This window comes from Nyctereutes procyonoides, unplaced genomic scaffold (assembly GCF_905146905.1).
Source record: "Nyctereutes procyonoides isolate TBG_1078 unplaced genomic scaffold, NYPRO_anot_genome, whole genome shotgun sequence".
Classification (NCBI taxonomy): domain Eukaryota; kingdom Metazoa; phylum Chordata; class Mammalia; order Carnivora; family Canidae; genus Nyctereutes; species Nyctereutes procyonoides.
In genome coordinates this window covers 12,137,333-12,163,723 of record NW_026575048.1, presented here as the reverse complement: position 1 = coordinate 12,163,723, position 26,391 = coordinate 12,137,333, and the positions used below count along the sequence as shown (strand labels likewise).

Genomic DNA, 26,391 nt, shown 5'->3' with positions numbered 1-26,391 from the left:
ATCGTAGCATGACTGCTTTATAATTGGGTTACATCAGCCTGTTTTATATGTAAGGCCTACGAGCCCAGCAGCTTGAGAAGGCATTCTGCTGAGCAAAGGAGAGTGAATGGTTGCAAAGGGGCATTTGCGTGGGTTAGAAAGCAGGGGGTCACCCAGGAGAGTCCAGCACAACTAGCCGTAAAAATAACCAGCCCCACGGGGCTCGGGAGTATATTCGGGTGGACCATATGTCTTGTGTGCCTGGGACAGTCCTGCTTTATGTCTGTTGTCCCAGAGGCATCATTAATATCCCCCTTTTCACTCTCAGAAGGATCTGGGTTTGGCTGATAAATCACGTGGTCACCCTAATTGTACATCACCTTGTATGTGCACTTGGTATGGATAATATGTTTAAATAAAAACCTGTACCCGCATGCTTCGGCGGCTCTAAAGCTGGTTGTGGGTTAGCGCCACTGTACCACAGTGGCTGAGGCACATCACCGTCTCATGGCACATGTGGCTTCTAGGTGAAATCATGAGTCATGTCAAATAGGTAGCGGTTTAGATTCTTTCTCATAGCTCGCTGGCTTTTTGACCTTGAGGAAATCACATAGCTTATCTCGACTGTAAATTGAGAATAATCATACAGACCTCAACGGGTGGTGTCATTATGAAATAATGTACGTCAAGCATCTGGCTTATTTCTTGACACATAATGAGCTGTCAACATATGGCATTGCTATTATTATTATTATTATTATTATTATTATTATCTCATGACCATTATTATTTTGGCTTTAGTCTCTCCATCTGTGACATGGTGAGGGATGATCCCTGTCCTGCCCTGCTCCCCAGGTCCTTGTGAGGCCAAAAACAAGTAGCATCCCCAGAACCTAGTGCCCCTGGGAGTGTGTGCCCTGTTCGAGGGGAGGACTTGTGGCAGCGTCTCACTTGCCTTCCTGCCCGGTGGGTCCATCCCTCTGTGACATGGGAAACGGGTTCCCAAGATACCGTCATCCCTTCCACCCTCCCTCATGACTCTCCCATTCCTGGCCCTCCTCGGCCCTGCCTACTTCCTCCTCTCGTGAACAGAGCTGTATAAACACCAATAAACACCAAAGCCAGAATGCCATTTACTGGTGCTGGGTGACTGGGGGAATAGGGGGGCGGGGTGGAAGGGGATGCCACACAAGAGGGGGCAGGAGCCAGATTCCTGTGGGCTGTGAGTTCAATCATCTCTGCCTGGGGAGTTTCCTCCCTTCCTCTGCCTCTTTTTTTTTTTTTTTTTTTTTTTTTTAAGATTTTATTTATTTATTCATGAGACAGAGAGAGGCAGAGACACAGGCAGAGGGAGAAGCAGGCTCCTTGTGGGGAACCCAATGTGGAACTTGGTGCCTGGACCCAGAGATCACACCCTGAGCCAAAGGCAGATGCTCAACCACTGAGCCACCCAGGTGCCCCCTTCCTCTGCCTCTTGAATGAAGATGTTTTCTGTTCCCAGCATCCTTACCTTATTCCTTGCCTCTTTCCACGAATTTGCCTTTCTGCATGCCTCACCCTTTCTTTCTTTTCTTTCTTTTTTTTTTTTTCTTGTTCTTTTATGTGATTGCTCTGAAAAGGGTGGTTACCTAGTGGTTGAGAGTGGGAACTCCACCCAGATTGCCTGAGCTGAAATCTCTCAGCTCTCCCTCCCACTCCAAAGCTGAGAACCTCTGAGGAGCACGTCAGGCTCCTTATCTGTAAAAAGGGGCAAGAATCATGCCTCCCTCGTGTGGTTGCTGGGAGGTCTCAGGAGTCACTGAGCTTGACAAGGCCTGGTGCCCAGTAGGTACCTGCTGAATGGGAGCTATTTTTATTATGGAGAATCCTGCCTGTTTGGATTTCTTCCTGTCGGCAAGTGCTCTTGCTGATGCAGGAAGGAGGCTGCAGGGAGGTCTCCTGACTCAGAGTCCAGGCTCTGCTGCTGGTTAGCTGGGACTCTAGGCAGCACATTCCCACGGAGGGCTTTAGTGTCCCCACTTGCTCAGCCTGGGGCTGGGAATGGGTCTCACCCATGCTTCTCACCGTCTCTCTGCCTTCTCTTTGGTTTGTCACTACCCTACCCTTCCACTTCTGGAGCCTTTCAAAAGTGGAAGACACACAGCTGTTCTGAGCTCTCCGTGCCTCCATTGAACGGGGCAGAGACACATGACATAGAGAAAATGTCACAGGTTGCTAGACCAGAGGTCAAGAGATGCCTGTTGGAGTCCCAGTTCTGTGGTGTGACCCTGGATAAGTCATTTCATGTCTCTTGATTTCAGCTTTCCCATTTTCTTTCTTTTTTTTTTTAAGATTTTATTTATTTATTCATGAGAGACACAGAGAGAGAAGGAGGGACATAGGCAGAGGAAGGAGCAGGCTCCCTTCGGGGAGTCCTATGTGGGATTCGATCCCAGGACCCCGGGATCACAATCTGAGCCAAAGGCTGACACTAAACCACTGAGCCAGCCAGGTGCCCATTTTCAAAATGGGGGTAATCACCCCTCTAAAAAGTGACCCAAAATGAGATATTGGAAAGTGTTCTGTTGGCTGCCGGGTGTGCAGAAGTGAAGACTCCTGATGGTCTCAGATGGAGCAGAGGGACTGTGGCCACAGCTCCGGCCACGGTCCATGCTGCCCGTGGGGACCTGAGATGGGAGTTGTAAGTGTCCTTCCTTGCCTGACCTCTGTTCTCTCTGAGGGACATCTGGCCCGTGGGTGACTCAGACAGGAAACTACCAGCCATCACTTCAAAAAGCTTGGACTCCTCTCAAAGATATGCTTACTTTGTGTTGTTCTGTGTTTGTTTGGATGGTGGGGGAGTAATTTACAGAATCAAGGACAGATCCTCAGTGCGAGCCGCTCCCTGGGAGGACCTCTGTGACCCTGGAGGGACTCTAAAAGGAGGTGGAGTGTGCTTAGGGCCAGAAACGATAAGTTTCTTAAATGCTGGTCTGTGGACCAGAGCCAGGATGGTGTCATCAAAACTCTCCAGAAGCTTTGACCACTGCTCTGGGGAGGGAATTGTGTGTTTTGTTAGAGACTGGGCTGGCCTGTCAGAGGGCTTCACCTTACCTGCCCTGGTCCCCATCAGGAGGCTGGAACATGTTAATGATACTAGCACTGAGGCATGATGAGTTTCTGATTAGGGTTAGCTATCTGTGTAGTTGTGGGTGTTCAACGTAACCAGGTGACTGAGTCCTTCATCCTGACTTTTTTGAGAGCATCTCTAAATAAGCAGAGGGGACAACATGAGTAGGAGAACATTCTGGAAGTACCAGAGAGTCATAGTCTTGCAAAGACTCAGCATTCTACTGGCCTGCCCCTCTTGGCCTTGTGGTGGAAAAAGGCGGGGGTCTTGCCGGGCCTCAGTGGGAGAATCATGTCCCTATCATATACACTGACCATGGATTATAATTTTGAGGATGTTTGGGAGAAAAAGCAGTGGGTTTGGGATAGTGCCCCCAATACCTGATTATTTCAACCTCTTCTCTCTCGTTTCCAGGTCCTTCTGTGGCACATCTGGCAAGAGGTAAGAGATTTGATCTTACCCCAGGATCCTTCATCGGAAATTCACCTTCTTGACTGTCTAGACCCAAACTTATAGGAAACAGCCCCTGTGTCAGGGCACCCTCTCTTCAGGCTGTGCCCTGGGATGGGAATTTACAAACACAACCCTAAATCCATCAGAAACTAATCTCTTTCCCCCTCTGCCTCCGCGACCTGGTTTCCCAAAACGCAGGGCCAGCCCCATAAACGTGGGCTCAGAATTCACTTTCTCATGGGGCCAAGGACTTTTGAGAGTTGCTGTGTTTTCCATATCATTTCCTTCCTTCCTCGTCCCCCCCCCCCCTCCACTTCCTGTTTTTTCTTCCTCTTTCTCCACCCGCCAGCCCAGCCCGGCTCTCCAGCCATGTCCCTTGTTGTCTGAGAACAGGAACAAAGCCCAGAGCGTAGATAATCATGATTTCCTGATGGGCCCTCTCTCTCTCTCCACTGGGAACCAGTGCCAGGCTCAGCTTCTCTGGGGCACTGGAACCTCTGCTGGGAGCACAGCAGGAAGCATGGCCTTTGGAGCACGCCGTCTGAAAGAGAATCTATCAAGAATAATCCTTCATGTCCTTAAGAGAATTCATAGTTTCCAAAGAACTTTCTCCTGCATTCAAGCGAAAACACTGGAAAAATAAGACAACCGCTAGTGTTTTGGCCAAATAACTAAAATCTGGTTTAGATGGACAAAACACCAGTGTGGCAGCTAGATGGGAGTTTATTTCTGGTTCTGCACTTTATTCTCTTTATGACTCTGCAGATCATGCTAGTTCTTTGAAACTCGGTTCCCTAAACATTTGGAAAAATGGAGTTAAGGGTACCTCATGGGGAGTTTTTGAGGACAGATCAGGAAAATGTATCTGTAAGACTCAGATGGTGTGCCTGGTGGACCTGATTTGCTTAATATATGTGAGATCCCCTTTTGGGTTTTGGTTTTCTGTGCAGAGGAGTGACTGTTCAAATATATAGTAGCCAGAAAAATCACATAATAAATGATACCCCTGGGAGGAGGATCCATATCTGTTACTGTGTTTTCCGGAGACAGAGAGAGAGAAAGAGAGAGACAGAGAGAAAAGACAGACAAAGAGATCTACTGGCTGGACACAAATCACTGAAAAGCAAAGCCCACCCACTACCGTGCTCATGGGGCCCCCTATTCTATAATGATATTTTTTCTGATGAGAAATAGAACAATCCCAACCACATGCCTGAGATAGACTGTTTCACTAATTTAGCTCCCAGGGGCAAAACTACAAGAACAGCAATCTGGAAAAAAATCTCTCCTCCTTTTTTGAAAAATTGTATTTAAAAAAAAACAAAAAAACAAAACAGACTTCCCATTCAGGGTCAGTGACCACTTGTTTGAGAAGTCAGCCTGACCATGAAACTGCTTTTTAAAAAATTCCAAAGGCCAGAGAGTCAGAGACATATTCCAATGTTATTTCTCCAAGTTGCTGAATCCTTGAATGAGGCTGTTTGCTGCTGAGGCTCAGTTTCCCCAACCACAAAACGAAAGCATTACACAAGGTTATCAGGTTATTGCACCAATTTCTTAGAGCCCTGGTAATGTGTAATTCTGGTGTATTCTCTGTGTTTTCCTTAAAAATGTGTTATTTCTAGAAGAGAACAGGATATGGCCTGTCAAAGTAACATGACTTGCATTCCCTTTTAGCAGATTATCACTCACATAAGGACAGAGAAAGGACAGGACTCTAGCGGGGGCACAGCCCTGATTTGGGAGCCAGACACTCCTTGGCCAGCTTGCTCAGCTGTTTTGTCCCATCAGCCTGGATTGGTGAACCCGAATCACCAAAGAGAGCTCCAGGTAAGAAACAACTGACTTGGGTTATAGCAGACGGCACAGTGATAATCATCATTTTTGGTGGTGAGAATGTGTGATCTGCACGCTTATGGGACACATGAAAGTATTGAGGGTGATCATTTTGCCAGATTTGTCATCTTTGATTAGAGGTCGTGCGTCTTAACACCACATACACATAAAAGGGGAAACAAAAACCCCAAAGAAACCAAGGATATAGTTTTGAAGTGGTTAAAGGTCCCTGGGTTTCTACAACTGTATTTTGAGTGGGAGCTCTTGTTACCCTGGGTCTGGTGAGTATTTAGGCAGGAAATAGAGTAGCTTAGAACTACAGGCAGGGACGCCTGGGTGGCTCAGTGGTTGAGCATCTGCCTTCAGCTCAGGGCCTGATCCCAGGGTCCTGAGATCGAATCCCACATCGGGCTCCCCTCAGGGAACCTCCTTCTCCTTCTGCCTGTGTCTCTGCCTCTCTCTGTGTCTCTCATGAATAAATAAATAAGATCTTTTTAAAAAAAAAAAAAAAGAAAAGAAAAGAACTACAGGCAGGGGAAAACAGATTAGGGCTGGAGTTCTAGGTTACTGTCCCTTGCAGAATTCATTTGAGATGAAGCGCAATCCGACTTCCTTTCTACCCATCCTGGTCATGCAAACTTAGGCAAGCACACATCCTTCAGTAGCAAACTCAGGATGAAATTTCGGTCTCCTGCCACAGGTCTGCCTTGTGTCGCACTTGCTATAACATTTTTTGAGGCATTTTCAATTTGTGCACCGCGCTGCTCCAGCTGCAGGTGGCCAGGCCTTACTGTCAACACATGGATTCTTTGTTGTTACTAGCTCCCTCCTCTGGCACCTCCTCCCAATCCTTTATGGACACTTTTCTTCTCATCTGCAAAGACTGGGCCACACCTACCTGAACTCCTTCATTGAACTCAGACCTGACAGGAGCTGACACCCCCACCAGATGACTAAAGATCTACTGAGGGGCTCAGCGCATTGGATGCTGGCATTCTAGTGCATCCCCTTAAGTTGGCCCAGGGCACCCACTTAGGATCAGGAGTCACAAAGGAGATGCCGGTACCCTGAGATGGTCATGCACTTGTTCATCTTTCTCCAGTTGCTGGGGTTCCCTTCTGCTGTCTTTTGTCCTAAAGCTCTTCTTCTGCATCTAGATATCTTGAGTTTCCTTGAAGACTATAAGGAGAAGCATTTCATACAGCTGAGCATAGCACAGAAGGTAAGACCAGGAGAATTCTAAGATGGTTCCAGTCTAAGTACCTAGGATCATTTTATCCTAGACTTGTTCCTTATACCACATTCTCATTCTTTGGGGGAACAGGATTATCTTGTGGTCCGTTCCTTTCTTTTCTCTTGTGGTTTCTTTTCCTAGGGTGGCCACGAGCATAATTCAGAGGAAGGAGAGGAGCTTTTGGCATTAGACTTGATTTCAAATCTCACTTCTAGGGATCCCTTGGTGGCGCAGCAGTTTGGCGCCTGCCTTTGGCCCAGGGCGCGATCCTGGAGACCCGGGATCGAATCCCATGTCGGGCTCCCGGTGCCTGGAGCCTGCTTCTCCCTCTGCCTGTGTCTCTGCCTCTCTCTCTCTCTCTCTCTCATAAATAAATAAAAAATTAAAAAAAAACAAAAACAATGAAATTACCTGTTGGATCCATCTCAGCTCTTCTCTTGTCTACATGCACAGGGCCCATCGGGTAGGCCTCCAGGGCCATACCATAAGACAGCTGTGCCGTAAGCAGGGTACCCTGCTGCTCACTCCAGTGCTTCTCCACTAGCACTATTTGTTCATGGCTTGAGATAGAAATACATCACTATATTAGGGGCACCTGGCTGGCTTGGTCAGGAGAGCATGGGACTCTTGATCTTAAGGTCGTGAGTTCAAGCCCCATGTTCAGAGTAGAGCCTTCTTAAAAAAATAATATGTCATTAAATACATATTAACAAGGGCCCATCCATTCCTATGTTATAAAAAAGAAACAAATCTCACTTCTATTTATTAGTTTAGTGATTTTGCTGAGATCATTTTAAATTCCTGAGGTTCTGTTTCCCCATCTGTAAGATGAGGATAATATGCCCTTATGTTGTATACTTGTGATCAGGATGAAAGGAGATAATTTAAATGTATTAACATAGTTTCTTTCTCAAAAAAGTGTTAGCTCCTTTCCTCCCCAATCTTATTTAGAGCTACTTAAATAAATATAGCTTTGACTCCCCCATCAGGTTCTCTTAGAACCTTGTGCCTTGTGTGTCTGTTGGCTTTGAGGCACTCATTCAGCCAGCCAGCCATTCAGTCAACAGATGTTTATGAAGCATGTACTACGTGGCAGGTGCCATTCTTGATGTTAGGGATACAGCACAGAATAAAACGAAGTTTCTGTCCTCGTGGGGCTTGCATTCTCATGGGACTGTAGGATCATCAACAAGGAAACATGCGTACATTGTATCAGGCAGTGTTAAACACTATGGGAAAAAAAGTAAAGCAGGAAACATAAATAAATGAAGTCAAGCCAGAAAGAGGGGAAGTGGAGAAAGTAGCTGCTGCTGTTTCACACAGGGTCCAAGGGAAGACCTCTCTGATTAGGCGTTACTGGAGTACAACCTAAACAAAGTGAGGGAGTGAGGCTCAAAGGAACAAAGCCCTAAGGTGGGAATGTGCTTGGGCATTAAGCAGCAGAGAGCAGCCAGTAGGATTGGAGCAGAAGGAGCAAGGGGACAGCAGAAGGATGTGAAGGCAGAGAGAAGCCGTCAGATCCTGTAGGGCTTCGTAAACCACAGTAAGGACTTGGGCTTTTATGTACTGACTGCCCTTCCAGAGATTCTTCTACCTTTCCTCCCTCTCCCCCAGAACATCTAAAAGGCCCCATCCCTAAATCATCACTACGTAGAAAAAGGGATGGATGCTTTTGCCCAATAGGGTATGAGCCACCCATTCAAAAACTTGTGTTGGGCATTAGGTACCAAGCCTCTGGAGATGAATGAGACAATGCCCTGTCCTGAGAGCCCATGGTCAGCGCTAGTTCAAACTGCTTGAGCAAGTTGCATTGATAAATTAGGTTGAAGCAAGGAGTAGTTCTAATTTGGTCATTGTTGAACCAGTTTGCCAGAGTGGTCATTTTCCCTTCGACCCTCTCACGGGTCACTCCCCCCAGTTCTCTTGGAATGCATTCACATATTCATGTATTACCAAGTCTTGCCTCCAGGGTAGAGGGGGGGATCGATTCATTCCGCAAATACTTGGGTGCCTATTCTACGTCAGTGTCACTGTAGACACTGGGTACAGATGATGACTAGATTCGCTCCCTGCCCTTGAGGGGTCTATGGTTTTCCAGGGAGACCTGCTAGTGACCTGGCAACACACACTGATCTGTGTTGGAGTGAGAGTGAATGTGAGGGAGCCCGAGGAGAGGCTCCTGACCCAGACAGAGTGGGCAGGATGGGGCAGCTCCTGGGGCATGTCGTGTCCACTCAGTCCTCCAGGTGAGGCACAGTCAGGCAGGCGAATAGCAGGGAGGGTGGGCAACATCAGAGAAGGGGATAGAATTAGAAGGTCAGAGTTTCCTCAGATGTAAAGTAGGTTCATACAGACAAATGGAATGAGACAGTCCTCTGGCGTGGGTAAATATGTGGCCCCTTCTGTCTCCCAGTGCTCTAGTGAGTGTTAAATGTTGACTGTTCTGTGCACGGCCTTGGTACACAAATTGCTGGGAAACGGTTAGAACATGAGCCTTGTTTCTGTTTGGAGAGAGTGGCTGGCAAAAGCCTGCACTATTCTGGTAGGAATGATGGAATTTAGGTCTTGATACTTTTTCTTCTGGTCAGAAAGCAAATGGGTAATATCCATCTCTTAACCCTCTCCTAGTTGAATAGGACAATAAGAATGTTCTCTATGGAAAGTACACGTTCACTGGCCAGACAAGACCCGAGTCCGTACACGTGCCAGACTCTGCGCTGGGTCTGGAAACCATCAAGATGGATCAAGTCTGTGCATTCCTCCAAGGAGGGCATGTTTGTGACAATGACAGAAGGGGCCAGCAGTCACAGACACAGATAGTAGTCAGGAGCCTCTTGCATGAACAAAGTGCAGAAACAGAGGGACGCCTAGGGGGCTCAGTCTGTGAAGCGTCTAACTCGATTCAGCTCAGGTCATGATCCCAGGGTCGTGGGATTGAGTCCCATTTCAGACCCCATGCTCAGCAGGGAGTCTGCTTTAGATTCATTCTGTCTCTCTCTCTCAAATAAATAAATAAATAAATAAATAAATAAATCTTTTTTTTTTTTTTTTTTTTAATTGCGAAAAGGGAACATGTTCTCTGCCCGGGGAAGTCAGGGAAGGCTTCCAGGAGGAGCCAAATGAGCTGGGCATTGAAGAGTGAGTAGGAATTGGGATCCGGGTGAGAGACACCCCTAGAACAGAATAGCACTCTATAAATACTAAATACGGGCCGACATTCAAACGTCTGTGGTAGTGGTGGAGAGGAAATAGCCAGAGTGATCATCACGCACAGATAATGCCTCAGCTCTGCTTTTTAGAAACCATTAGTAGCCGCCTCCTCAGCCTCCCACCTTGTTCCCAACAGTGATTAAAAATAATCAGATTGACTAATTTTGAGTTGCTCTCTCCTCTGACCCCATGGAGGTGTCAGTAAGCAGAGTAGGAGGAGAGGGACCACGGGAAGGAGTGGAAAGAGGTGGAGGAGGAATCCAGCCGCATCTCCCGGAAACACGAATGTAAAGGCACAGCAAGCTTGCACCAGGGCTCTCCGGTAGCAAAATTCACCTTTACAGACAACTACGGCTGCTGCTTCCCAGTGAAAACTGCAGAAAAGGTTTAGAAGTGTGTCTGTCCCTCTACCTTCCTCTTAGGAAAGAGAAAGTATATACACACATATACATATATATATGTATTTTATTATATGTAAAATAGATATTCATATTTATATGTGTGTATGTACATGTGTGTAAAATATATATGTAAAAATGTCCATATTAATATATATAAATATATATACCGAGACATGTATCTGTGTGGGCTCTGTGTATGCATCTATAGGTATGTATACACACAGACACACACGTATGTATTATTTGGAACCTATTGTAGCCTAACAGAGCCTGGCACTAATGCCCTCTGGCCTCATGGGCCAGCCGCAGGGTGAATGGGTGGGTTGGGAGTGGCCTTGCACACCTCCCTGGGTGCTGCTGTGGTCTGCGTGCTTCCTGGCACTCGGGGTTCACAAGCGCACCAGGATGCCAGTTACAGAAGAGGAAACCGAAACTTTGAGCCACGAAGCAGCTTGTCCAAGGCCCACAGCTGTTATGTTAGGTGGTCAGGAGTCAGGCTGTCTTGTGATTGTCTCCTCTTCTGCTCTGCCTGCGGTGCCACCCTTCTGATAACCCAATGAGATGGGGCTAAGAATCATCTTGGACATGGCCCTCGCCTAAAGCTCAGAAATGTGGAGCCGGGCAGAGCAGTAGCATCCCATCAGAGAGGCCTCTCCAGATCCCTCTTGTGCCATCCAACTCTCTACATTTTGCCCTGCAGGTGTCTGTTTACATGCTTCTGGGGACAGAGAGCTCACTACTTGATAAAACAATTGGTTCTAGTTGGGGACACTGGGGAGCCTTCCCTCCTTACAGAGCCATCTTTGAACCTGACCTTGTCCCATTTCTGGTAGGCTGACTTCCAGGTTTGTTTGTTTTTTTTAAAGTAATCTCTGTGCCCAGTGTGGGGCTCAAACTCATGACCCTGAGATCAAGGGTAGCATACTCCGCTGACTGAGCCAGCCAGATGCCCCCTCATTCCTGGTAGGTTTAAGTATCTCAACAGCAAGCAGCTTAAGGAATGAGTGCTTTGCTCACTTTGGAATCTCTGGGAGACCCAGACAGCTCCATGACATACCCCACTCTCCAGTTCTCCTCTTAGAGAACCAGGAGAATCAGCCAGGGCTTCCTCGTCTCTTGCTTTTAGGGGATCTATGAGTTCTTCCTGAGGGGCTAGGCTGATTGGAAGACAAAGCAGTTGGGTATCTTCTCTTGTCCCTCTAAGGAGAGACCTCACCATGAGCTTTCTCCTGCCCTCTTCACTCCGCTACCCTGGCTGTACCGGAGGGTAAGCATTTCCTTTGGATGCCATTAACAGACAGAAGGTGAAGTTTTAAAAGGAAGGAGGGAAAAAGCATGGCTGTGGCATCAGGGTTGTGGCACTGAGTCACCATTTGACCTTGGACCTCCCTTCCCTTCTCCATCCACTACGAGGCAGTTGGGCTTGATGGTCTAGGGCTTTCCCTTTACGAACTTGACCCCAGAGAGAGTCACTGAATGCTGTTGAATCCGCATGTGGTCCAGCAGGACCCCGGTGTGGGGTTCCTCATATGCATCACATCACATCATCACTGCCAAGTGCCCCTGGAAGGTGAGAAACTGGACCCCTTACCTTTGTGTGGCACCCAGGGCCTCCATCAGCCTGGGAGCTCAGAATGGCTGATGCGGTTCTCAGAGTAAAAGGTCTCGGCCTGCACCCCCAACCCCATCCCGATGCTGGGAGCCTTGGTGCAGCTGCCACCCTCGCTCTGTCCCTCTGCTCCAGTCTTCCCGCTTCCTGCAGCTCTGTTTGTGCTCCTTCTCTGCACTGGAAGATAGGAGAATCAGCTTGGAGTGCTTGGCTTAGCCCTGATGGCGAGCCTGCCTTTCTCTGGGACTTGGAAGCTGCCGGCCCAGTGGTCCAGGATGGGGACCTCATCTGACCTGCAAAACAGAGTCAGGCCCAGGCTGCACATGGGCAGAGATGCTCTGGGGAGAGAACTGTTACTGCGGAAAGCAGGCTCGGAACGTGTCTCCTGCAGAGACCTCCCTTTCCAACTTGTCGCCACCTTGCTCTGCTCCTGACCGTGCTGCTGGTCCGGGAGGAAGGGGAGCAGGGAAATCTAACTCATTTTCTTTGGTTTCCAAAACATGGGATACACGAAGCCTAGAAATGTGACGACATTTGCAAAGGCGTGTGTCCCTAGTTTTAGGGAACGACACACGGTCATGTGCATCGGAGTGGACTTTAGGTGAGGTCATCACGAAATGCTTGTGTGGCATTAAGGTTAGGAGCCCAGACTGGAGCCGCACCGCCTGGGTCAGAATCCTCCTGTACCGCCCGCTAGCTGGTGAGCTCGGACAGTTACCACACGTCTCATCCAACAGTTTCCTTGTCTGTAAAGTGAGAAAGCCCATTGCACCTGCCACTTGAGGCTGCTCTGCCCATAAAGCCAGCTAGTCTATGTAAGTGCTCCAAGTGGTGCCCGGCACGCAGGAAGGACCCAAATCACGTTAGCTGTTTTTATTTCCATCTGAAGCCTTAGTCAGATGTTTTATTAAAGGTAGGTTTGGGGGATGTGCTGTGGGTTCAAGCATTGAAAAGCTATTTATTAAGCATCTTCTGAGGGCAGAACTAATCCTAGAAGAAGGAGTTTCGAAGCTGAAGTCAGCAGCAGTGATAAACACTCCAACCTCGGACAGGTGGCACCGTCTGGCTGTTAGAACAGCCAGAGCATCTTAGGGGAGCAGAGGCAGCCGGAGAGATCCCTGAACCAGGAGGCTTCTGGGGGGGAACAGGGGGTGGCCAGGAGGGGATGGAAGCAGGAGACTGGAGGCAGATTGTGGGGTGTGAAAAGAAGGGGGAGCTCCACAAAGATGATGGAAGGATGGGGGAGCCCTTCTGACCAGGAAGAGGGGGAAGAGCCAAGGAGAGAGGGATCTCCTGAGAGGGCTGGTGTTGATCTGGGCACCCCGAGGGCAGCAGATGGGGATCCCTGCACTTAGTCCGACTCGGGGAGCTCAGGATGAGCTAGTGGAGGCCCCAAGGCCCAGGCAGGACGGGAGCGGGCTCCACTGCCCCACACTGAGAGAGCACAGGCCCCTCTGTGTGCAGAAGAGCCCTGGCCGGGCCTCCTCTCCTTGAAGGGCCCGACAAAGACTCGCTTGTTCTCCCCTGACATCAGACCTCGCCCTCAGGACTTCTCTGTTCTTCTGGGGCAAGATCTCACACAGTGATAATAGCGTGAAAGGGAAGGGAGGGAGCAAGTGAAGGCTGGCCCAGGCGTCGCCATGCCAACCCGCTCCCCAGCAGAGGCCAGGAAGGCGCCCCGCGTGCGCCTGTGCCCCTCGTGGGTCCTGCAGGGGACAGTGCCCGGGGGCCGAGTGTCTGGTCCCAGCCGAATGGGAGCCGCCGGTCCCGGTTCTGAGAGGGGCCAGCTGCTTGGTCAGCGATGGACAGACTGTTCGAGGGTCAAAGTGAATGATCGCTGCATATAATGGTTTGGTTGTTTTCTGGTTCTTTTTCCTTCTTCCCTTAAGTAAAGCAAGTGTTGCATTTAAACACCTGGGTTGGGATCCCTGGGTGGCGCAGCGGTTTGGCGCTTGCCTTTGGCCCAGGGCGCGATCCTGGAGACCCGGGATCGAATCCCACATCAGGCTCCCGGTGCATGGAGCCTGCTTCTCCCTCTGCCTGTGTCTCTGCCTCTCTCTCTCTCTCTGTGACTATCATAAATAAATAATAAAAAAAAAATAAAAAAAAAAATAAACACCTGGGTTGTCGATTTGAACAAAGATTTACAGAGAGAGTTTTGCCTTCGGAAATTTCAGAAAGGCTTACTGTTCAGGTGGCTCAGTGGGTTAAGCGTCTGACTTTTGGTTTCGGCTCAGGTCATGATCTCAGGGTCGGGACACCAAGCCCTGCATGGGGCTCCACGCTCGGCAGGGAGTCTGCTTGAGATTGTCTCTCTCCCTCTCCCTCTTCCCCTCTACCTGCTTCTGCTCTCTCTCTCTCTCTTTCTCTCTCTCTCAAATAAATAAATAAATAAATCTTTTAATTTTTTTTTTTAGTTATTTATGATAGTCACACACACACACACACAGAGAGAGAGAGAGAGAGAGAGAGAGAGAGAGAGAGAGAGAGAGGCAGAGGGAGAAGCAGGCTCCATGCACTGGGAGCCTGACGTGGGATTCGATCCTGGGTCTTCAGGATTGCGCCCTGGGCCAAAGGCAGGCGCCAAACCGCTGCGCCACCCAGGGATCCCCAATAAATAAATCTTTTAAAAATATTTTTTTAAAGGCTCACTCTGTAGAGCAATCTGTGAGAACATCCGGTCTAGCTTCTGTCTGATTTTTTTTTTTTTTTTCAGTGAGTAAACCAAGGCTGGGACAGTAGGAGGCAGTGTGAACGATGGGAAGAGTCAAGCCTTCCCAGCCATCTAGTTTGGGCTCCAGGACTGGGATCCTGTGCTTCGTTAAGCACTTACTGAGGACAAGACCTGGTCTACAGCAGGGCTCAGATAATCCTATCTCTGATTATTTTCTGAACTTTCCCTAGTTTTCCCTGGTGTGCCCAGTTGGGATCCATAAATGAAACACTCATAACACAAAATACATGTTAAACCAGTGCAGGAGCAACTCCTCATTTCCTTCGTCCTAAAACAACTGCTTACTTTTGAGCTATGGGATGAAAAGGGGATTGGACACTGGAACTTCCAGTCCTTAGTCTAGTGCAGAGCTTCTCAGACGTATGGCCAAGGCCACAGGTTAGTCTCTGAGGATAAACTGGTGTCTCCACCATCTCTCCACGGTGCTTCCCACACTCCACTAGGCACCTTAGGACCTGAGGTCATTTAGTGGGTTCTGAGCTGGTGCAAACCACAGAGCAGCCTCAGACCTTGTATTTGAATAAAAATTTACCATCTTCAGGTAGGATTAAAGGGCAGCCTAGACTGTGCTTGAACCGTCTCTGAGACTTCGAGCCCCAGAGCAGATGGAGAGCAAAGCTTTTACATTTAGTCATTTGTGGCCACGGACACCAGCCTGGAAACCCCAGCTTCAGGGTAAAGTTTAAATCAGGATAGTGCACGGTTGAGTCATCGAGAGCAGGGCTGGCCTTTAACATAAATTTGGAGATAAACTCGGTGAGTTTGTTTGTTTGGTTTTATTGTGGTCTCGGTGGATCAATCCAAACAGGGAAATCCCACGGTGACTTTGCTGCATTCTCTGTGTACTGTGGATTTCCTGCAAGAGCATCCTCTCTGTGAAAGCAACATTGTGCTTCTTATAGAAATAAGCTGTCTGTAAGCACAGGGGGAGGGGGCACAGTCACCAGTGGAGGATCTCCCACTAGCATAATTTACACTTCCTTGGGGCATCTGGGTGGCTCAGTGGTTGAGCATCTGCCTTTGGCTCAGGTCATGATCCCGGGGATCCTGGGATCGAGTCCTGCATCGGGTTCCCTCCAGGGAGCCTGCTTCTCCCTCTGCCTATGTCTCTCTCTCTCTCTCTCTCTGTGTGTGTGTGTGTGTCTCATGAATAAATAAATAAAATATTTTTTTAAAAATTTACACTTCCAGAGTATTTTCCAGTTGTGCCGAAGTAAACTATAGAAACTCGTTTTGATAGACTTGGGATAGAATTTCAGCCTTTCCTCCCCCCAGCCACCCCCCCCCCTGTTTTTTCTTTCTCTTCCACTCCAGCTGGAGTCAAGGTGATTCAGCCACAGGCCATGTTTCCCTTGGTGGAAAACGTGACTTAAGAAATTATCAAAAGCAGCTGGGCAGGATGATTACTTACCCAAATGGTTGAATCTATTAATCCACACTCCCATCCCCCTCCACCACCACCCCCCATGCCACCCCCTGCCAATGGCCATGGCTCCATTGCTGGCAGACTGGTTAAGACCAGTCCTTTTGAAATGACCTTGAACAGGAATTAAGTGAATTCTGGTGTTAAGTAAGCACTGGGTACTACGGCTGTGAGTGTGAACACTTCTTACTACTAAGAGGAATAACATTCATTTAGAAAATATCCAGGACTTTGAAATCCATCCCCCTGCTTTGTCCTTTTTACAAACTTCTGCTTTTGTCCTGCTTTTGCACTGCTTTTACCCTGACCCGGTCTGGCAATTTTAATGTGGGATGGTAATGCCCCTTAGTGGAGAGCATGCTTAACTGCAAGCTCTTGTGTTTGCCCAAAGAAAACCTCTGTTTTAGCAGGAACACATCATTTTCCCAGTTCTGAAAACTAAACAGGGTACCTGCTTTTGAAGGTCATCATGAGAATCAAATGAGATAATGTGCAGTCAGCGCTTAAAATAGCATGGAGCGCAGGACTGCCAGTGGCTGTGACAGGGAGGATTTGGGGAAGCAGGGGATGAATGAGGTCATCCCTGGAGTCCCCAGGATTTTAGATTCAGGGCCCTCTGTGTCAGCAGTGACATGTCGTAGGAAAGGTGACTGAAGTACATCCTCAGCTGAGACAGGACTCTCTCCCAGCTGGCCCACCTGCCCGGAGGCGGGAGGCAGCAAGACCCACTTCAGAAAGTGCACCCACGGTTCAGCCTTACATATTCCCACTGTGCAGGAGTTTTGATTCAAAGAGGCATCCACGGGGCGCCTGGGTGGCTCAGTCGAATGAGCATCCCACTTGATTTCTGCTCAAGTCACATCTCAGGGTCCTGAGATGCAGCCCCATGTCTGGCTCTGCAGTCAGCGGGGAGTCTGCTTAAGATTCTCTCTCCCTCTCCCTCTGTCCCTCCCCCAGTTCTCTCTTTCTCTCTCTTCTCCCCCCCCCAAAAATAAACAAAATGTTTTAAAAGCAAACAAACAAAGAGGTATCCTCAAATGGGAATCCACAGTCCTGAGACATGTTATTTTGTCCTGCCTATCCCTGACCTTGGGCCTCCCCCAGCGCGGCCTCCCAAGCTGATTGGCGGGGCCAAAGGTGGAGACACTCATAGGCTTCTCTTTGTGAGAACTAGTCGCTGGCCGTTCTCCACCACGTGGGTGAGGCAGGCTGCTCCCAAAGCCTCTGCCTGTCTTTAGTTCACTTGCACATTACTGAGGCTGGAACTTGCCTTTTAGATGACTCAAGTTTTCTTTCTTTCAATTTTCAAGCATAGCATGAGATCCCTGTCTGTTACTTCCTATGCCAGAAACTAGTTATATCTTAATTAAACTAGGTGAAAGGAGGTAAAATATTTCCTCCCCTCTCCTTCCATCCTACCATCCCTCCTTCATCCCTCCTTCACTCTTTCACCCTCTCCTGCCTGCCAGTCCTCCTTCCTTTCCTCTTTCTCTTTCTAAGTAAATGGCTGGGACTCAGGAGATCTTGGATACAGCTTTTGGCATTCATGCTCTCACTTCTGCACTCACTATTTTTTTTTTCCTTTATTAGCAAACACGTATTCCCTGAGTGGCCTGCTGTGGATTCAAGCATAAGTCCTCGCTCCTGTCCTGGAGGTAATCACCTTCTAGGAAAAGAGGCAGACAGGTAAGTGGGAGTGACTGGAATGTGGAAGGCTGGTGTGTGAGGACTCCCTGGGCTCTGGTGAGAGGCAGAGGGCAGAGGACACCACCCCCCACCCTGGGAATGGGACAGGCATCAGTTCAGGCCCCAGGCCAGCGGAAAATGGAAGTCTACTTGGCAGAGAACTATACTGAGAGCAGGTGTAAACGCACATAGGAAAACCAGTCCCACCACTTCATCATAACCAGAAGACTGGGATCTTCCAAGGGATCTCAAAGCTGAGCCTGTGACACCTGCTACTCCCAGGACCCCTCATCTCCACCCCCACCAAGGGGGTATGATCTCAGTGGTGAGGGACCCAGGGTTGGCTTCGCTCCAGCTCCCGAGTCTCACCAGTAGCCGGATGTCCACTGACAGCTTCTCCCTCCTGACTCCACACACAGCCTCCTTTTACATGAAGCCTTCCAGTTTATTCCAGCCCAGATGAGTCACCTCTTCTCTTGCACCCCTTTTCCAGAACACTTTCCTTTCACCCAAATCACAGTCTTCCCTGGAACGTTCCGTCCTTTACTGTGGGCTTTGACCATGGTTTCTTGCCCTCACTGGATTGTGCTCTCAGACCACTTCAGGGACTGAGTCTTACTGAGCAGTGGCCTCTAAAATGAGCAAATTTTTGTATGTTTATTCCTTAACACGCATCAACTTTCAATACTCTATTAAGGACTGTGCTAGGTATTGAAGATGTTAGGGTCATTGGAAGGAAGAGGTCACTTAAATTTGGGAGCAAGTGGCATGGGTGAGGAGAAGTATTGGAATTCATTGGTGGTGGGGGATCAGCTAAATTATATTGAATATAAATTGGCAGATAGCCTGGCAAAGCCAGTGGAGTTTTGGCAACTATACAAAATCTTTGGTTATTGTGGTACTTTCTAGAAATTTTGAAAAAAACTTATTATTAATTCCAAGGAAATGCTGCCATTTCCTGGGCAATGTAACTCGACATGGGATCTGTATTAACGTCATGGCTTTGTCATCTCATGGATTTTTTTTTTTTTATTTGAAATTTGAAAGCCAAAGGACAGAGCTCTGGTATTTGCAAATTATCCCCAGCCTAGTGCCTTCATGTTGCAGTTGTGCTATTATTATAATTGCAAGGAGACCTGATTTGGGCTTCTAGGGTTGGGGCATGGCAGGCCCTCAACTGCTTCTCAAATTCCAAAGGAAAAGGGGCCGAATTAGAGAATGTCATATTAGACCTTTGAATACACAGGAGAGATTAAACCAGACTGTCCAAGCATTGCTTCCTAGAGCTACTTTGGGGCCACTTTGTTGAATGGATGAGATTCATTTGTAAGTTTGTATGCCTATGCGTTTCATGACATTTGCTGCATCAAACACACACAAGGGCTTGAGAACCGTTTCTCTGACATAGTATAAGCATTCCACCAGATTCCAGAATTACTCCCTTTTCACAGACTAACTCTCTAGCACCCCCTGATTGCAGCAGTGGACAATTTTGATACAGCATGGGACATTTGAAAGTGCTGGGGCGCTAGCCTCACTGTCCTTGCCTTATAACTTGAAATCCAAATGGCTTCAAGGAGCAAGAGCAGGACGGCTCACAGAAGTGCTGTTAGTATGTAATGCTGTTGCATAAATGGAAGGTGCGTCCCTATTCTAATTAACTTAGCTCATGATTTGGCCCTAGGTTGCCTGGATACATATTTGGAAATTGTCACCCGTTTTCACTGTATAAAACCCTAGGATGTTGGGACAAGGGGGAGTTCCCAGATCATTGAGCCAGTCCTGGTGGGCAACAGATGATAAGGATGAGGCTCAGAGCAGGGAAATGACCTTCCTCAAGGTCCTGTAGCAAATAAGTGACTAAAATGAGATTAGGATACAGAGCCCATGACTCTCTGCACACTCGGTGGCATTACAGAGGCATTATAGTCCATGGTATGTCCTGTGCCCTTCGAGCCTTGAGTTACACAATAACCATCTGACCCACCCAAGGCACCAAGCTGCATTTCTGCCCAGGAATGTCCCTCCCTGCTTCTGCTCTATGGTTGCAAAGTTCCTCTATAATCAGTCCTCAGCTGCTTCTTCCGACCTTCTCTCCCCCAACCTTGCTCCCCCCTGCTCCCCCCCCATACACAATGCATTTTCTATCTTACAATTTCATACTGTTCCTCATTAGGACCATGCTCATTGGTCATGCATTTCCCCATCCCTTGTAGTAACCCTTCTCCCTCATTCTTATGCAAATGACCGTGTCTGACTAAAATATTAGATGACCTGAGAGCCTCTCCTCCCATGGGATATGGAGGAAAAAATTTGTTGACAGAGAAGCTCCATGGGGTCATGGGAACTTTGTTCATGAACGAATGACTACATTCATCCAAAATTGTATGTAAGTGTAGTATTCCTATTATGTGTCGGGCCCTCTCCTAGGAGTTGAAGGTACATATGTCAATGGTAATAGAGATTTAAATGAAAAATAAAGACAGTGGGGGTCGCGTAAGGTGAGGTGGGGTGAAATCCTATTTTGGACTAGGTGGTTAGGTTAGGCTCCACTGACAAGTGGACAGAGGCCGAAAGAAAACCATACAGATATACTGGGGGAGAGCATTCTAGGCAGAAGGATTAGCAAGTGCAAAGGTCCTGTGGCACAAAGATATGTGATAAGTTCAAGAAAAATGGTGGGGAGGCAGAGGTGGCTGAAGCAGAGTGAAGGACGGGAAGTTGCAGGAGATGACTCACTGTGGGGTACCTAGAGCTGCCAGATAGGCAATTAACCAAGAGGTTGGGAACTGACAAGACCAGAGTTGGGGAATCTATTTAAGGGATGAGTATGATATTCTGGTCAAGAGGTGATGGCTTGTGGTTTGGTCTAGGGGCATTGGTGATGAAGGGTGTGAGAAGCAATGAGATTCAAGATATATCTTAAAAATGTTGCAATGGTATTTGTTAGGTTGGTTATGGGCTATTTTAAAAGAAAGAGAGAAGTCTAAGAGAACACCACCTTTTTTAGACTGAACATCTGGAAATATAGAATTGCCATTGGCTGAGTGAGGGAAGACTGGAGCAGGGCAATCTTTGAGGAGAGATACCAAAACTTTAGTTTTGGGCATGTTGAGCTTCACTTGTTTATTGGAGTCAAGTGGTCGATTGGATATACAAGTCAGGAATTCAAGCGAGGAGATGAACGCAATAGGCATGAATTGGGAAGTCATTGGCATCCACGTCTAAGATGGTATTCAAAGCCCTCAAAGATATTAATAGTTGTGTAGGAAAGAGGAGCTCTTTGTCATGGCCGGGAGGACAGAACTAGGACCAGTGGTTGGAACAAGAAAAATAACAAGAGTAGCAGTGAGTTATGACAACTCACTTACGCATCTGGCTGCTTACCCGTGCTGTCTCATTATTTCTAAAAATCACCCTTGAAGAGGTTAAAATAATCTCTGTTTTACTCATATTGAAACTCCGCCTGGGGAGGGGGGGTGAAGTAAATGTTGTTAAATACATTGATTAAGACCATTAATTACCCAGCGCATAAGCTGGCTGAGCTGGGATGCACCCCCAGTCCTTGTTGCCGTTGCTAACGCTGAGCATCAGTCAGGAAGCAGATCACAGCTCAGTTTAAGGAATTCAGGGGCATGGTCTTTCTCTCATTTTTAAGAAACACCTTTCAGCTGAGAATTTCTGCCAGCAAAGCCCCCTCACCTTCAAATTAAGCATGGCCTGAACATCGGACACTTCAGGGGCCGCAGAAATAAAGCCTGAGGGGACACACAGTGCTGCCCATGCCAACACGGCACATGGTGTAAAGCAAGGGGGGACAATTTGGAAAAAGACAGAGTCACGCTTCCGCTCTAAGCACCAGCTACAGTTTTAAGCAAAGACTTTGCCAGGAGGTGCTTGTTGATGTCCTTTCCTAGTTCCAGAGGTCAGAGGACAGCGCCCACCCTCCCAGAAGCAGGTGTTCATTCCACACTGGCCATCTGCAGGCACACTCTGCCCTGCTGTCGTCTCGGCTAGGCCCTGCCACAGGCACATGAGCGCTGTGGACCCCATCTAGGAGAGGAAGATCGGAGGGGCCACGTGACTTGTCCAAGGTCTGCAGCTGATACATGGTACTGTTGAGATCTGAACTACTTTCCAGACTCCCAAGCTCCTGCCTATTGCAGTGCACTGCTTAGGGAGGGACGGGAGAGAAGAGTCTGGACTGCTGAGAGCACCTTGCACCGGATCAGCCCAGTGTCCCCAGCATGTGGTTCCGGGGACGGCCAGCAGAGGGGACCACGCACCCGGTTTCTCCAGCCCGAAGCCATGTTGAATGAGCAAATGTCTGCAGCAGACTCTGAGATCTAAATGTCTCCTTGGCAGGAAATCCTCGAGGAGCACTGCGGGGTTGTGCAAACAGCCTTACAATGTCCGCTTGTGTGTGTGCACTCAGCTTCGCCTGCGTCGCCCACAATGCTCTGTTTTTTTTTTTTTTTTTTTTTGGATAATGGGGCTCTGTGGACCCATACGCCTTGTCATGCAAAGGGAGGGACCTGTATTTGTCATAAATGGGCTCTTGTATGATGAACAGCCATGCGAATGAGCGCAGCAGCCGTTCAGCACCCAGCTTCACGTCTTCACCAAGGCGGTGGTCTGAGTCGGCTTTCTCCCCTTGCTCCAAAGCAGCAGTGCAGTGTTTCTTGCTAAAAGGGAAATGACTTGTTTGCATGGTGGCTGCAATTGTTGCTACACAAGACAAGAGGGGCAGAAAACGAGTTTTGTGGTCAGGAGCTGACTGCATGCCATGTACTACACTGGCTACTTAACCTTCATTATCTTTATTTACTCAGTAGCAACATTGCAAAGGAAGTGTTATGATTTGCATTTTACACAGGAAGAGAACTCAGATTCAGTTGAGGAGAGCGACTTGTCCAAGGTGTCCAGAGCCCATGCTATTCCCACTGAAGGACTCCCTTTCCTTTGCAGTGCGGTCCATGGTTCACACACTTGAAGATGCCTTCCTCGTCCCGTCTGATGCCCATACACTGAAATCGGTGGTTTTAAAACAGATGAGGAATTTCCATTCTGGGCTTTGGTGTGTCTACAGTACCACCTGGAATTACATACAAAAAGAATATGTGGGTCTGTGGGTGTGTGCATTTTTCTGAGAAGCTGATTTTCCACAGATTCTCAAAGTCATCTGTGATCATAAAACTACAGAGCCAAGCACCCAAAAAACATGTCTATTTTGGGAAATGCTCATTTTCCCTGACCTCTTCCTCTTACCAATGACTATTTTCTCTGTGGAGTTTACTCAGAGCTGACATCTCACTGTTGTTGCTATGCCGTGACTACTCATCTCACACTTCCGATCCGTTTCAGCAGACATAAGTGAAGAGGGCTGTGTGCTGGACCTGTGTTTGGTGCTCAGTGGGGAGGAGTAGGGAGGATGAACTGAAATGGGTAACATTCTGAAAATGAAGAAGACATAGGCCTTGAAAGAACTCACAGCAAGGAGGGTGGTTCATTCAGCCTGGGAGTCAGGTAGGAGGTTTCGGGGAGGAAATGCTATTTGATTTGGGTCTTGAAACAGACAGATCATCGGCAGCCAGAGGAGAGGGGAAGGGCATTCCAGGCAAAGGGAATAACATAAGCAAGAGGGAAAAAAAAAAGCAAGAAGGAGGCCAGAGCTGTTGGCACTGTCCATATTCTTGTGTGACCAAAGTACATAGTGTTCAAAACAGCTGAAACTTGAAAGGGAGATTTGGGTCAGATTTTATGGCCCTGAATAGCATCTAAAACAATAAAAAATATACTCATCTTATTTTGACAGCCAGCTTGGAAGATATTTATGCTAAAATATGCCTTCCTTCTACCCAACTAACCTCACGTCCCACTCAGCCATGGAGTCTGCCTAGGGAAGCAGCTCCTTGAACAAGAGCCACGTCTCCCATTGCTCAGCAAACCCACCCCACCCACCTCTCCCGTTCCAGCCTATGTTGATGGTCTTCATCATTTGCTTGGGGTTGAAGCCAGGGATTTTATTTGAAATGTCAGTTTGGTTTGCCATGAACAATGCTTTGAAATCAAGCTGATCACTGCCTTCAGAAGCTGGAAACAAAAGCAGAACCACCTCTGCCTCTGAGATTTCAAGGGAGGTTTTCAGGCCTTTAGATGTCCTTAATGCTTGAGGTGTAATGGAGCATGCCTACCTCCCTTGGCTTCAGATTCTTCTGGTTTTTAGTATATGTGAAAGGGCTTTTGTTGGTCTTTTTGGAACTTTTATAATTTTTGACATCCCACGCCCCCCAAAATAAATTTGACCTGGGAAGTAGTAATACCCCTAATGCTTTGACATGTCAATTCCAAGTCTCCTTTGGTATACAGGTGGGCCCCAGTTTAAGAAATCTCAGCATCTGAAAATCTAGACTTACAAATCAAGTCAACCCACGGCACTGGGGTGGGTGGGATATTCCAGGGGGCTTTCACTTCACAGAAGAATTCCTTTCAATAGCACCTCCTTGTGCGTCAACCTGCTAGGTCATATTTCACCACCTGGCAGTGAACTACGGAGGCCAAGAAACTTCAAGGACAAATGTGTGACACAGCTGCCTATGGAATGAAAACCAGACAGAGACAAGGAGAAATCTGTTTTTTTTTTTTTAATGTTATGTTGTAAGATAGCAGAAATGGAAGAGATTTAATCCACCAACATTCGTCTTGCACGTGGCATTTCCTGTAACGTGCTCGGAGACTGGTACATGATCTGATGTGCTTAGAGTATCTGGTGATGCATTAGTGGGGATGAGGGAGGTGGAGATAGTGACTGGAGGTGATAAGGAGATACTGGGGCAAAGGGAAGGCATGGAGAGGGGTGGATCTCCAGTTGATGTGAAAGTTAAGTGGATAGGCTTTGGTCAGAGAATGGATCTGTGGTGTGTAGTAGGTGCAGAAATCTCAGATGACACTGGTTTCTGGCTCATTCAATTAGTTGAACGATGGTGCCTTTCACTGAACAAGGGTTGGGAGGGGATCTTTGCAGAGGATCTTAAAACCCTCCCCCAAATCACTGTGCTTTCAGGAAATTCGCTTAGATTTGCACTCCTGGAGCTGAGGAGGGTCCAGGTGGGGTTGAGAAGTCTTCAGCATATATATGGGTAAAAAACTGGGAGTCTGGACGGTCTCATCTGGGAGGGCGGGAAAGGCGTGAAGAGAGACAACTGGAGACTGACATTTAAAGGTTAGATGGAGGAAGTGGAAATTTGAGAAGGAAGAGGAGAAGAGGGAGAAGCAGAGGTCTTCCAGCATCTCGGAGAGGAGGGGTTTGATCCAGCGCGCATGCAACCAGGACTCCTGGGCAGCTCCTCCCTCAGAGGGAGAGACCCGGCACTTGTTGAGCTACTTCCCTGAGAAGGGATTCTGGATAAGGGGGATTCATCATCCCAGAGAATAGACAGTGCTTAACTACATCACTGATGGTCAGAACAAGCCAAATTTTTAAGTGACTTCTCGCTGTTTCCTTTTGGTTTCTAGACTGAACTGAGGCCATCCCAGAGAAGTCCAATAAATACCCAATACAAGTGGCATTTCCAAGACTAGCACTTAGGTCCCCAGGCTGCTGGCTCTGCAAAGGGTCACTTTCCCTTTGAAATTAGGCAAAACTGGCCTGGGTGGGCTGAGACTGTCAGCCCTCTTTCTGGATAGCCTGTTTTCTCATAACTGTTTTCTTGATTTCACAAGTGAAAGGGAACAAATTCACTAATGACTTCCCAGCGGTGGGCTGGTCCAGAGCAAAGCCCCAGTTTGATCGTTTCCACATTCACTAACATTTGAAATTGGGGGGCATGTTGACATTCATTCCCTGAAAAAGAATCTGATTTTTGCCCTCGTTTCTTGGAGGCTTTTTGCTGCTCTAATATTGATGTTTATGGGGTAAATTAGCTATGATGAGGTAATAGTCTATTTTAGAAAACTGAACTTAGATATTGAGAGGGCTATTTTAAACCTGCACTTAATCGTTCAGTTCCATAATGGTCTCTTGGTATTTTTTTTTTTTTGAGAATTCCCACGGATTGCCTTACAACTGGACTCAAACAGTTTGTATTCCACGGGGAATGCCAAGCCCTTTTGAGGGACACCATGGTATTAATGATCGATGAGAATATTCAAGGCATTTTCCCATTTGAGTGCCATTACTTGTAGTGTTAAAACGTTTTGAAAACACATTTTAGCCATTAACTCATTTTTATTGTCAGATGAAAGTGCTTTAATAGACTCGCTCTACTTCAGTTTTCCTCCTTCATCTCAGAATGAAATCATCTGTTGGATTCTTGGCAACCCATCCGGCAACACAACAGAGAGCCTTACGACTTCATTACAGGAGTGGCAGATGGGGAAGGGCATTCCAGCCCAGCCCAGCTATCTAAAATCGCTAACCTGGCTTAGCAAATTCCAGCTCCTGGAATTTATAAGCTGAGCTACTTTATTCCATCGGTGCATTTTTTCCCCCAGCAAAGCAGGTGCTTATTTCGCTTAGGCAATGTACCTTTATTTTAGTTGAGAAGCGTTTTTTTTTTTTAATGCCCACATTTTGTATGTGATATAGGCTGAGGGTTAACTGGTTTTGCTTATAATTCAAAGCAGTCACGTCGTGTAAATGTTGTACCAGGGGGTTCTGTGGTTACCAGAGAAAGTGTCTATGAGCTGTATGAATAGCAGACTCTTGTTAGTGTAAC

At 47.6% G+C, this 26,391-nt stretch overlaps 1 protein-coding gene across 4 annotated transcripts in view; it reads left to right on the top strand.

Annotated features, from left to right (window-relative positions):
- CYRIA (CYFIP related Rac1 interactor A) overlaps nt 1-26,391 on the top strand; it is a 100,057-nt gene that overhangs the window by 37,963 nt on the left and 35,703 nt on the right. For 3 of the 4 annotated variants that reach the window (XM_055327512.1, XM_055327516.1, XM_055327515.1), the window contains exons 2-4: nt 3,503-3,529; nt 5,219-5,371; nt 17,579-17,674. The gene's annotated coding sequence lies outside the window, so the exon portion shown is untranslated. The remainder of the gene's footprint in view (nt 1-3,502; nt 3,530-5,218; nt 5,372-17,578; nt 17,675-26,391) is intronic. The other variant, XM_055327513.1, reaches the window with a different exon arrangement.